Source organism: Phyllopteryx taeniolatus, chromosome 7 (assembly GCF_024500385.1).
Source record: "Phyllopteryx taeniolatus isolate TA_2022b chromosome 7, UOR_Ptae_1.2, whole genome shotgun sequence".
Taxonomy (NCBI): domain Eukaryota; kingdom Metazoa; phylum Chordata; class Actinopteri; order Syngnathiformes; family Syngnathidae; genus Phyllopteryx; species Phyllopteryx taeniolatus.
This window is the reverse complement of record NC_084508.1, coordinates 28972193-28984592: the sequence shown is the minus strand read 5'-3', so window position 1 is coordinate 28984592 and position 12400 is coordinate 28972193.

Sequence of the window (12400 nt, the reverse complement as noted above, 5' to 3'; positions counted from 1 at the left end):
ACACACTCTTTGTGCTACCCAGGTAAAGTTGAGGAAATCTATGGGATAAACAGAGCTACTTCATCTGATCATAGGGCTTAGTAGCACAGTGAAGTCAGCTGTCTGCCAGTAGCACGTGAAGGTGGTAATTTGTGTACTACCTGCTTCCAGCATTGACCCTTCGTTTGCCTGCTTGCTACTCACTACTGTGCTTAATCTACAAAGACTCTGGCAGAAAGACAGAGCTGCTTCACATAGCCTGTTAGGGGAGCCTTTCTAATCTTACTAAGTGGCCTTCTACTAAATGGAAAGCTTTTTTGTGAACTTCTACTGAAGGATAAATAACTCGTTCAACATGCTTAACAGTAATTTTCAGGATTATCATACATTTTAGCCTTGTTGACTGCTGTTTTTGATAACTTTCCATTTTCTTCTCCCCACTACAAGACACAAGGGATTGCAAGACTGTTTAAAGTACATTATAGCCTAATAATTTCCCTCTACAAGCGCCGTTGCACAGAGATATACGCCTGCTCACCTATTAAATTGTGTCTGATGTTTCCCTCAAAGTAGGTATGAAATGTAACTTTATTTCACTCATAAAACCAATGGTGCTACTGTTTCTTGGCTCTCTTTCAATACCAATTGCACAGTAAAGGAGTGAATGTAACTTAACATGGAGAAAATAATTGGACTGAATTTCTGCTTTCTGCACACATTTCCTCAAGGATACGTTACGTTTTCATGGCCTCTAATTGTGATGGAAAACACATCAGGAAGGAAATGATGCTGACTGAGAAAAGGTTGGCTTCTTTCTTATCACCAAGCGACAATGTGCAGAATCAACCAACTAAATGGTTTCCCTTTTTAAAAGCAGTGGGGCTTTTCAGCTCAAATTCAAGCGTGTATTCCTGACTATGCAAGAGATATTAAATATAAGGCATTTTCCATCTTTCCTTGGACTGCTGGGTTCTGAAAATTGATACAGCTGACAAAAGCTGGGATCAAAATAGCGATGGTAGGGCTTCAAATGTCCCAAATCGCTAGACCAAAATACGTCAAAGTTTGTCAGGTCACTGAAGCATTCCAATGGCAGTCAGAAAAAACAGGCTTGAATTGAAATCCAAGCATCACTGAACCCTACTTTTGGGTCCTCCATCAAGAACTGTAGATAACCATTCATAAAATGAGCTCCTTGGCCTAATAGAGACTATATGCAACCAGCTGTATAATATTTATCGAAGAGGAAAGTACTTTTCCTATCATATACTGGCTGGTAAATATGTGACAAAGAAAAAAAATACTCATAATTGGTCAGCTATTTGGAGGAAACCACTGCATATATACAGTACAATTTTAATGAAAGAAGACTGAGGAAAGTACAGATTAGAAAAATATAAAAGAGATCCACGTTTTAATTGTGGAGTTCTCAGACAAAGCTTTTTTTCTCATTTTCAACTCTGCTGATGTCAGTGTGCAGATCAAGACTTTCCAGAGTCTTGCGTTAAGCATAATTAGGCTTCTATGCCATTTAAATGTCAAAAACGGTGACATACACAGGGTTTCACGAGTCACCATTTCTTTTTAAACGACTGCATTTTCCCAGATGGATTCATGAAACATCCCGTTTGGTAAGTCAGATAAGTGTTGTTGCTCCATAACTAGAGTAACCCGTTTGTCCCCGTCTGTATAAACTGACAAAATAAGTACTGCGTTGTAAATCAGAAGTGTAAACCCAGAGGTCCACTCTTCCTTCAGTTACATACATGTAATGATCCCCTACAAAATGTATGTCATATTGAAAATTATATATATATATATATATATATATATATATATATATATATATATATATATATGGTGGCCGACTGGTTAGAGCGTCAACCTCACAGTTCTGAGGACCTGGGTTCAATCCCCTGCCCCGCCTGTGTGGAGTTTGCATGTTCTCCCCGTGCCTGCGTGGGTTTTCTCCGGGCACTCCGGTTTCCTCCCACATCCCAAAAACATGCATTAATTGGAGACTCTAAAATTGCCCGTAGGTGTGACTGTGAGTGCGACTGGTTGTTTGTTCCTATGTGCCCTGCGATTGGTTGGCAACCAGTTCAGGGTGTACCCCGCCTCCTGCCCGATGACAGCTGGGATAGGCTCCAGCACGCCCGCGACCCTAGTGAGGAGAAGCGGCTCAGAAAATGGATGGATGGATGGATATATATATATAAGGGATGTAACAATGTCTATATCTGTTCGGTTTTATTGCAGTACTAATCTCATGGTACAATAATTATTGCGATATCGTGGGAAAGCTCACGGTATGACAGGAACATTCACGGTAGAAGTGGGGCAAAAATGCAAAAGCAGAACCTAAAAGACTAGCCGAGTCATCAAAAAGCTTCAATAATTTCTGTATGTTTCCTCTCACTTTTTTGTGAAAAAGACACCTTCAAATCATATATTACCGTGCACTTCTATCCCCGTCCAGCCAATGTTTACATTCGTATACTGTACCTCCAAAATGCTATTATTGTTGCAGCAATAATCATGCAAGGCTCACAATAACAAAACCGCCTATTGATTTTACGGTATTTACTGTCATATTTTTTAAAATTGATAACATTAAAAATTGGATATTTGATTTCTTTGCTTGAGTCAAAAAATTCAAGTGCAGTCAAAAATGCAGGAACACTCTTGAAGACATGGGAATCCTTAGCTTCTATTCTTCTGCTTAGTGATATTGTAGGATGGTTTATTTTTCTCAGTAGCCTCTGTAATGTTCCAATTTGAAATGTGGAAATTTCATTTGAAGACAGGGAAGTATGTCAGATGATTTATTTTTGCTTTGTATTTGTATGAAGTGGACCCATTTTATTATTTTATTTTTTTGACGAATGGAATGTATTGGTGAGAGATATGTTGTAACGGGGAGTTGGAATTATTCTCTCTCCATGGGATTTTCTTTTGACTTGAGATAAACACTCACCAGTTCACCAATTAAAAGTGCTACTGTTACAATATGCTTAAATAATTTGGCGGATGTTCTCTTCGAAGGGGAGCGGCGGCCCGTGAAGGGCCGGCTCATGTGGCTTCCCGGTAGTAGACAGTGCCAGCTGGGATGCGACTTCACGAAGCAGTTGATCCCAGCTCGTGGGTCAGCGTTTACTGGGACAGAGGCCGGCCTGAAAAGCAAGGCACCTCTCAGCCAATCGATTGCGACGCGACGCTCAGAACAGCATAGCGGCCACGCCTTGGGAGGGTCTCAGGGCACCATCAGTTGTTGCCAATCAGTGTATTTTTTTAGATGTACCCACATGGTCACGTGGGTTACGCGTCCAATCGGGTGCGTTTATACTCTTTAATGAGGAAGTGGAGCACTGTAGCCAAGGACCACATGTGGAGAGCTTCAAAAAGACCTGGAATTAGCAGGTACTGTTGTCACAGGGAAAACAGTGAGTAATGCAACCTGCCACCATGGCCTGTATGCACACTCACCATGCAAGACCCCATTGCTGAGAAAAAAAAGAATGTCAAAGACCGTTTAAAGTTTGCTGAACAACATTTGGATAAGCCTGTTAAATACTGGGAGAATATAGTCTGGTCTGATCTTGGATGCCATAATGCACACCACGTTTGGAGGAGAAATGGCACTGCACATCACCCTAAAAACACCATACCAACAGTGAAGTTCGGAGGTGGGAACATGATGGTCTGGGGCTGCTTTTCAGCAAATGGTACTGGTAAACCTCACATTATTGAAGGAAGGATGAATGGGCAAATGTACCGAGACATTCTTGACAAAAATATCCTGCCATCTACGAGGATGATGAAAATGAAACGAGGGTGGACATTTTATCAGGATAATGATCCAAAACATACTGCCAAGGGAACTCTCAATTGGTTTCATCCATCCATCCATCTATTTTCTGAGCCGCTTCTCCTCACTAGGGTCACGGGCGCGCTGGAGCCAATCCCAGCTGTCATCGGGCAGGAGGCGGTGTACACCCTGAACTGGTTGCCAGCCAATCGCAGGGCAAACAAACAACCATTCGCACTCACATTCACACCTACGAGTAATTTAGAGTCTCCAATTCATGCATTTTTTTGGGATGTGGGAGGAAACCAGAGTGCCCGGAGAAAACCCACACAGGCACGGGGAGAACATGCAAACTCCACACAGGCGGGGCCGGGGATTGAACCCGGGTCCTCAGAACTGTGAGGCTGACGCTCTAACCGTGCCGCCCAATTGGTTTCAAAGAAAAAAAAAAAATACAGCTGCTAGAATGGCCCCGTCAATCACCTGACTTGAATCCAATCGAAAATCTATGGAAAGAACTGAAACTCAAGGTCCATAAAAGAACCCCACAGAACCTTTAAGATTTGAAGACTGTTCGTGTGGATGAATGGGCCAAAAACACACCAGAGCAATGCATGCGACTAGTTTCTCCATACAGGAGGTGTCTTGAAGCTGTCATTGCAAACAAAGGCTTTTATACGAAGTATTAAATAAATACCAGTTGGCGTGTTCAATACTTTTTTCCTGTGTCAATTTGTTGGAAAGGGTCTGTGTGTATATATATATATATATATACACACATACACACACACACATATTTGGGTGGGACTTTAACGCATTAATTACAATTAATTACAAAAAAATTCAGACATGGTCAGAAGACGTTATCTACTTTGTCATGTTCAGTCAATTTAATGCAGTGATTAGTTTTCTTCAATGTCTATAATTGTACTTTGTTCATTTAGATTGCCTCCTTTTTACCTATTTGACCTTTTCATGTGATGATTTATTTATTTATTTATTTATTTTTTTCAAACCTGTCCTGTTCAGCTGCATGCCCTTCCAGAATGGTGGATCTGTATGTCTTTGTGCTGGAACAGCTTTGCTGGGCAACAGGGGAGTTTTAAATACTTTCTCTGCTTATTTTTTAATGTTTTAATTATTCTGGTGTTTATTGAAAATGCAGCTGGACAGAAAAGGCTTTTAGGGGACAGACAGAGGGACAGAGTGGACAAGGGGACTAGGGGTGAAAACCTCAACAGAACAATAGTGAGAGAGTCTAGATATTTGAATACAAGTAACATTTCCAACAGTTATTTGTAGACTGGGGGGTGGGGAGGGACACTCGGTGAGGATATGCAATAACTAACCAAGAGAACCAGATAAGAGAGGACAGAAAAGGGAAGGACAGAATGTGGAAAAATGACCAAGGCGGTGCTACTGTCGAGTGGTGCAATGGGATTCTTTTTTTAGTGTCCAAACAGTTTTTAGTGAGTTGATATGTTAGTATAAGTTAGTATCATCTGATGATTTCTGACTTTTGCCTGGACCTCTCTTTACAATTGCCAAGAATTACCTGGCTTATTTGCCCGGAGCTGCCCCCGGAGTTTTGCATTTAGGCCCTTCCCTTCTTACATGTATAGTGACCATTATAATTTTAGTTTTGCATTTGGGACCTTTATTTAAAAACTCTTAATGGTACTTTCCGCCCCAATTAGTCTGTTTTATCGAGGTTTGACTGTATTTATGCACACACGTATGCATGCATTTGTTATGTTAATGGTACTTTCACACCTATATTTCACTTTTTCATGTCCAAATCACTTAATGTTTTTTTAAACGGTGCTGGATTTTTACTCTGATTTGGTTCATTTTCATGAGGTAATAATTCATAGCGAATCAATTTGTGTCACAATGACCCATGTGACATTAATCTCTTGAGGATGTAAACAGGAAGAAGGTTTGTTGTACGAAGTAGTGAGAGATACTGTGCCAATACTTACAACATGAAACAAAATTGACGTGGCGGCCATGCTGATGAATATATCTATTTTCTATTGTGCACAGAGCGCTGAGCAGAGAGAGAGCGGCATGGCTACGGTGTCAACTCTGAGGAATACAAAAAAGTTTTATATTTATATTTATTTCCAATAACTTTGTACTTTACTGGGTGTTTTAGGACACAAACCTACAAAACAATAATTTTGTACTGTCCATTAATACGGGTGGATATGGTCATGCGCCATTCTGCTGTAGTCTCAAATATTTTTTCCAAATATGACCTCAAAGTGTGACCTCATCGTGCAAAAATCCATTAGTTTTTCTGAGATTTTGAAAAGGTTAGACTAATACTTACACTTTTGAACACATAAAAAAAAATTAACTTATGAACAGTTTTATCTTTATAATTTTGGGCTTTTTTTTATGGAACATTCACTTATCTGGGTTGTGAAGCGACATTGTATAAGCTGTGCAAATTTTGTCATTAGGTCAACATGGTCAACTATCATGTTTTTCACATGCTCTATGCATACAGTGTATCCATCCATCCATCCATTTTCTGAGCCGCTTCTCCTCACTAGGGTCGCGGGCGTGCTGGAGCCTATCCCAGCTGTCATCGGGCAGGAGGCGGGGTACACCCTGAACTGGTTGCCAGCCAATCGCAGGGCACATACAAACAAACAACCATTCGCACTCACAGTCACACCTACGGGCAATTTTAAGTCGCCAATTAAGGCATGTTTTTGGGATGTGGGAGGAAACCGGAGTGCCCGGAGAAAACCCACGCAGGCACGGGGAGAACATGCAAACTCCACACAGGCGGGGCCGGGGATTGAACCCGGGTCCTCAGAACTGTGAGGCTGACGCTCTAACCAGTCGCCCACCGTGCCGCCGCATACAGTTTAAAGCAACAAAATATTTGTTTCCATGATTTGTTTTCAAAATGTGGTTAATTCCCAAACGTATTCATTTACGGGCGTTCATGTTTAAATGACATGGATTAAATACAATGCATTGTTTTCAGGTGTATTTTTATGTATTTATTTAAAATGCCGTTTTAGTGTTCAAATCCAGGTATTATCTTGATACATTTCCGATCAATATGGATTTGCTCAGGCTTTTTCTAGATGTGCTGACCCAGTTTGATGTTTTCTTCCATTCATCCATCCATTTTCTGTCAGCTTCAGCCTATCAAAGCTGATTGAGCGAGAGGCGGGTACTCCCTGGACTGGTCACTGGCCAATTACATTGAACATACAGTACCTGTATAGAAAAGTAACCATTCACTCTCACATTCACACCTACACAATAAAGAGTCTTCAATTAACCAACATGCATGTTTTTGTAACGTAGGAAGGTAAGCCGGAGTGCCCTGAGAAAATCCACTCAAACAAAGGGAGAAGATGCAAACTCAACACAGGAGCCCATATTCGAACTGCCAACCTCAGAAGTGTGAGGCGGACATACTAACTAGACCAATTTTCCATAGTCAAGCTAACATATTTAATTTTTGTGTGTTTTGCTGATCACATAAAATCACAGATAAAAAAGCGCAAGGTTAGGCAGACAGTAACGTTACTGCCGTTCTTCTACGCAAAGACCTACTGGACTTAGCTCCACAGCTGCAGTCAGTCCATTCTAAAATTTTGCTCCAAATGAATGCTAAACATGGAAGCTATAGTATTACATAGTATTCGAACTGAATATTACATAGTATTCGAACTGCCAACCTCAGAAGTGTGAGGCGGACATACTAACTAGACCAATTTTCCATAGTCAAGCTAACATATTTAATTTTGTGTGTTTTGCTGATCACATAAAATCGCAGATAAAAAAGTGCAAGGTTAGGCAGATAGTAACGTTACTGCCGTTCTTCTACGCAAAGACCTACTGGACGTAGCTCCACAGCTGCAGTCAGTCCATTCTAAAATTTTGCTCCAAATGAAAGCAAAACATGGAAGCTATAGTATTATATCTAACATGAAAACATTATCGAAACGAGAGGAGGAGATGTAACTGCTTTGCTTATATGTGCATTCATATCTTTATTGTCATTCTTCAGAGTGTACTGCTAATTCATTATCATCAAGATCTTGATTGTAAAGAAATTTGAAACTTGCCTCTTATTACAGTACTGTAATAATGTTTTAAGAATTGTTGTCCTGTACGTATGCTGCATTGTAAGTGCTTAGCTGGGTGCAGCAATGTTGTACAATGTTTGTAAGCATTTGAAAGTGTTTTGCGATCATAAAGTGTGACATTTGTTTTTCAAACTAATTATAGAGGCCATTATATACATTTTATTCATTTTATATACAATTATTCAAAGTTATTCATTATTCACTGTCAGGTTTTTATCCCTATTCCACAGGAATAGTTGGGAATTACTGTATTGTAAACCAGTCATGATGAGGAAAATTACATTGGGCCATATGCTACAATACATCATAACACATGCAATGCAAGCAAAGCATCCATGCATATCTGCTTTTTCATTTGTCAGTTTTTTGTTTTTTTTTAATTGTCAAAGTATCAAATAAAATAAAAACTAGGACTTGATGATCCAGGAATACTAACTTAACTGCATTTGCTTTTAGGCCATTGCTTCCTTACCAACACACAGTTGTCATTTTATGAGCTGCAAAGTTGCTTATTTGTAGCTCATGCCATTGCATTTATGGTGATGCATGCTTAAAGTAGACGAATGGATATGCAGGAGCAATCTGGTTCAGTGGGTCTTGTCTCTTAAGCTTGGCAAACAAAATACGTAGGATATGTAGATGTTGCAAATTTGATGAATGCATCACTTGGCATCAAGCTAAGAGTTGCGGGGTTATTAATCAAAAGGCCATGTTCTCTCAGTAAGTGATGCACCCTATACACTCTATCCCAGTGGGATGGCTTTTACTGGAGCCGCTACATTCTGCAGATGGGGCCCACTGTACAAGTAATGGATTAAAAAAAAAAACCACTATTGGTATATAAGGTATGGTACCGGAAGCAATAATCGCAAGTACTTTCATCATATCAGAGTGAGGCAAATCAAATTGAGATAAAACAAAAAGGTACCATTTGAAATGTGTGTGTTTTTTTGTTTTTTTTTAACCTAACTTACCTGTAAATCCATCAGTGATGTCACATGGTGTGAAATGCAAACGCATTTCAAGCCAAGTAGTCAAATACTCCTGCAATTGGCTGGCGACCAGTTCAGGGTGTACCCCGCCTCTCACCTGAAGATAGCTGGGATAGGCTCCAGCATGCCCGTGACCCTAGTGAGGATAATCGGTACAGAAAATGGATGGATGGATAGTCAATTACTTATGTGGAAAATGTACTTGTATGTCCTTTTGTGTCTTCTTCTATTCTAGCCAACAATGCAGAATATTTTACTTTGCTTCTGGGTACCCTCTAGATTTATACGTGTAGGGCATTGGAGAAATACAAATATAGACTAGTAAACCTGCATTTATTAATTGACAGAGTTATACAGTTGTCTTGATTGATCACCCGTCAAACTCTGTGAGGAAATGCATAGTAAGCAACCATGGTCTGTAAGAATGTTTTACAGTGTATGGCTCTAAAGTGGCGAGGGAGCGAGTATGGGGGTGATGCAAGAAAAAGAAAGCAATATTGCTCGTTGTTGCTGTGTGTACTTAATACATCATTGAACACCTCAAGGCATTTCAAATTATTCTGATTGGTAGCCACAATTTCTGGAAATCATTTTCTTCAACCCTCAATTGTGTCCCCACGGTTTGCAGTGGTATTGCTTTTTTAGGTGCGCAGCCTATATGTAAGCTTCCAGCAACGGACGAAAACACGCTCAGAAGGAATGCAAAATATGCCTGAACAGGTCCATCTGTATCATTATATACAGTATATCCTACATCGACCATAGTTGAGCCTTTATTTCTCTGTCTTTGCTCTTGTCTACCTTGTGTCAGGGTTGGCCGTGGCCAAGCTCCACCTGCTGCTGATTTTACTGATGGCCATGTGTACCCTACTGCTAGTACTACATCCCATACCGCTGTACCTTTTCGTAATTCAAAAGTTCCCTGGTGTCTTACAATATATGACATGACAGATAAATAACATCTGTGACATGCTTTCATCAAAATACCCTATTATAAAACACACCCGAACCAGGATTTCATTTGAACAAAAAAAGTGTCCAGCAAGCACATAATGTACACAGCTGTGAACTTCAACTCCTTCTTCCTTGTTTTGGTGGGATGTCACAGTAGGCTGACTGGTATCATGAGTTCCAAAAAGTGGGGGGCATATCTTTGCCATCATTGTGGAGGCAGACATTCTTTGGACATAGAAACTGAGTAGATTCAATTCCACTTTGTGCAGGTATTGTAAAGTGGCACACTAGAGAAACTAGAGAACAAAAACAATGTTGCTAAATTGACGAAATAAGGCGTTGAAAGTACTAGCAGTTCGTACCTATTGTACCTGTTCATGAACTCATTCATATTTTGGGCGAACGTGAACTGAACGTAGTGTATTTCTGCCTGATGAATGATTTTGTGAACGCGCTCATTCTTGCATCTATGAACGGTTTTTGAACAGCAGTTCATTTTTGTTCCAGGGTTCCGGGTTTCCTTTAGACTCTAAGCAGCGCAGCATTGCAGACTTTACGGTAATGACGAGACGTACAGACCAATTACATGCAAGTTAAGCCATCCCACGTGACCTTACTCAGCCAATCAAGTCTGCATTGCAGGCAGTAGTTAGTGACTATGTGCAGACTAAAGACGCGGAAAGTTTAGAAAATGACGGATAAAGAATGAGAACATTTAGAACAGATGGCACTCTCCCATAACTGTAACAGCCAGAGCAGGACTTGACACAAACTTTTTTGCTCACCAGCCACTATGGCTCGTGGCTTCCCAGAGTCACTAGCCACTCATTGTTTTTACTAGCTGCAATTTTTTGTTGTTGGATAATTATGTTTAAAATGATTAAAGGTACTCCGGTTTCCTCCCAAATTCCCAAAACATGCAAGGTAGATTCCTTGAAGTCTCTAAATTGCCCGTAGGTGTGAATGTCAGTGTGAATGGTTGTCTGTTTTTACAAGTCTGTGTCCTGCAATTGACTGGCGACCAGTTCAGGGTCAAACAAAGTCAGCCTGTTTATGCTCCAGCACATCCTAAAGTGACCTGTCAGGATGACAACCGGCACAGAGAATGGATGATTAAAGCTAGATTTAATAACTAGTCATATTTACTAGTTATTCATAAGCTCCATTTTTAGCCACTGGATATTTGCAAACAACTCAAAAGTAAGTACCGAAGCAAACATTAAAAAGTGGAAAAGAATTGACTTTTTTTTTTTTTTTTTTTTAAATAATCCAAGCATGAATAAGTTTATTTGATTTTATACCAGGGACTAAATATTTTAACAGTGTAGCTGCTTTCAAGCTAAACAATAATTAAAACATTACTACTACTTACTTACTCACTATTTTGAACTGTTTTTTTAAATGGAGGCTTTAACATGTGAATATATGGTCTCCATTAAATCCTGCATGGGAATATGAAGTAAAGTGGGATACTGTATAGTAGTCTTATAATAATTGTGGAGTGGACATGGGAGTTATGTGAGAGACATGACTCTTCAGGAATTATTGTGGTTGTACTGTTCATCAGGGGCGTGCAGAGACCCTTGGAGGGGCAGGTGCTCAAAGTTAAAAGGGGGGCACATGGAAGAAGAGTTTGGTCATATATTAGCATTTTGTGTGCATGTCACAACTATACTGTGGCCAAAATGAAATTCCCATGACATGCCTGCAGCTCTGTACATGTTGGTGGATTTATTCTCTAGAACTGTTTTTGTTTTCAATGAGAAATTTATTTAAGAAGGTGGTCCACGTAACATTCTCCATCTACGGCATAGCATTGCTTCTCTGCCCTCAGTTACTTTGTAATTATATAGATTTTGTTTTTTTACAGTGTAAAGGTAGAAATATTAATTAAGCACCTTCTCCAGGACGGCAAATAAAATATCTCAACAATACTTTCATAACGCTCCTGATCTCGACTGAATTTACAATTACCATAAAAGAAAAATGCATTAATGAAAATTGCATAACTTCTATTGAGTTAAAATACAATGAAGTTAACTCACAACTGACCAGACAATTAACTGCCCACTCTGATCAATATATGAGGCTAGGATAAATAATTTTCCAAACAATGTTCCATAAAAGCAAAGCAGTAAGTGGCAGAGGTGGGATGAAGTGATTGCTTTGCAAGTCACAAGTAAGTCTCAAGTCTTTGCCCCCAAGTCCCGAGTCGAGTTTGGAGCTTTGAGTTTCGAGTAGTTTCGTGTCATTTTACCATCCATCCTCTCGAGGCTCGTGAGCATGGTGGAGCCGATCCCAGCTAAATGCGGGCGAGAGGCAGGGTACACCCTGAACTGGTTGCCAGCCAATCGCAGGGCACATATAAACAAACAACCAGTCGCACTCACATTCACAACTACGGGCAATTTAGAATCTTCAATCAACGTCAAATGCATGTTTTTGGAATGTGGGAGGAAACTGGAGTACCCGGAGAAAACCCACGCAGGCACAGGGAGAACATGCAAAGTCCACGCAGGCGAGGCTGGATTTTAACCCGGGTCCTC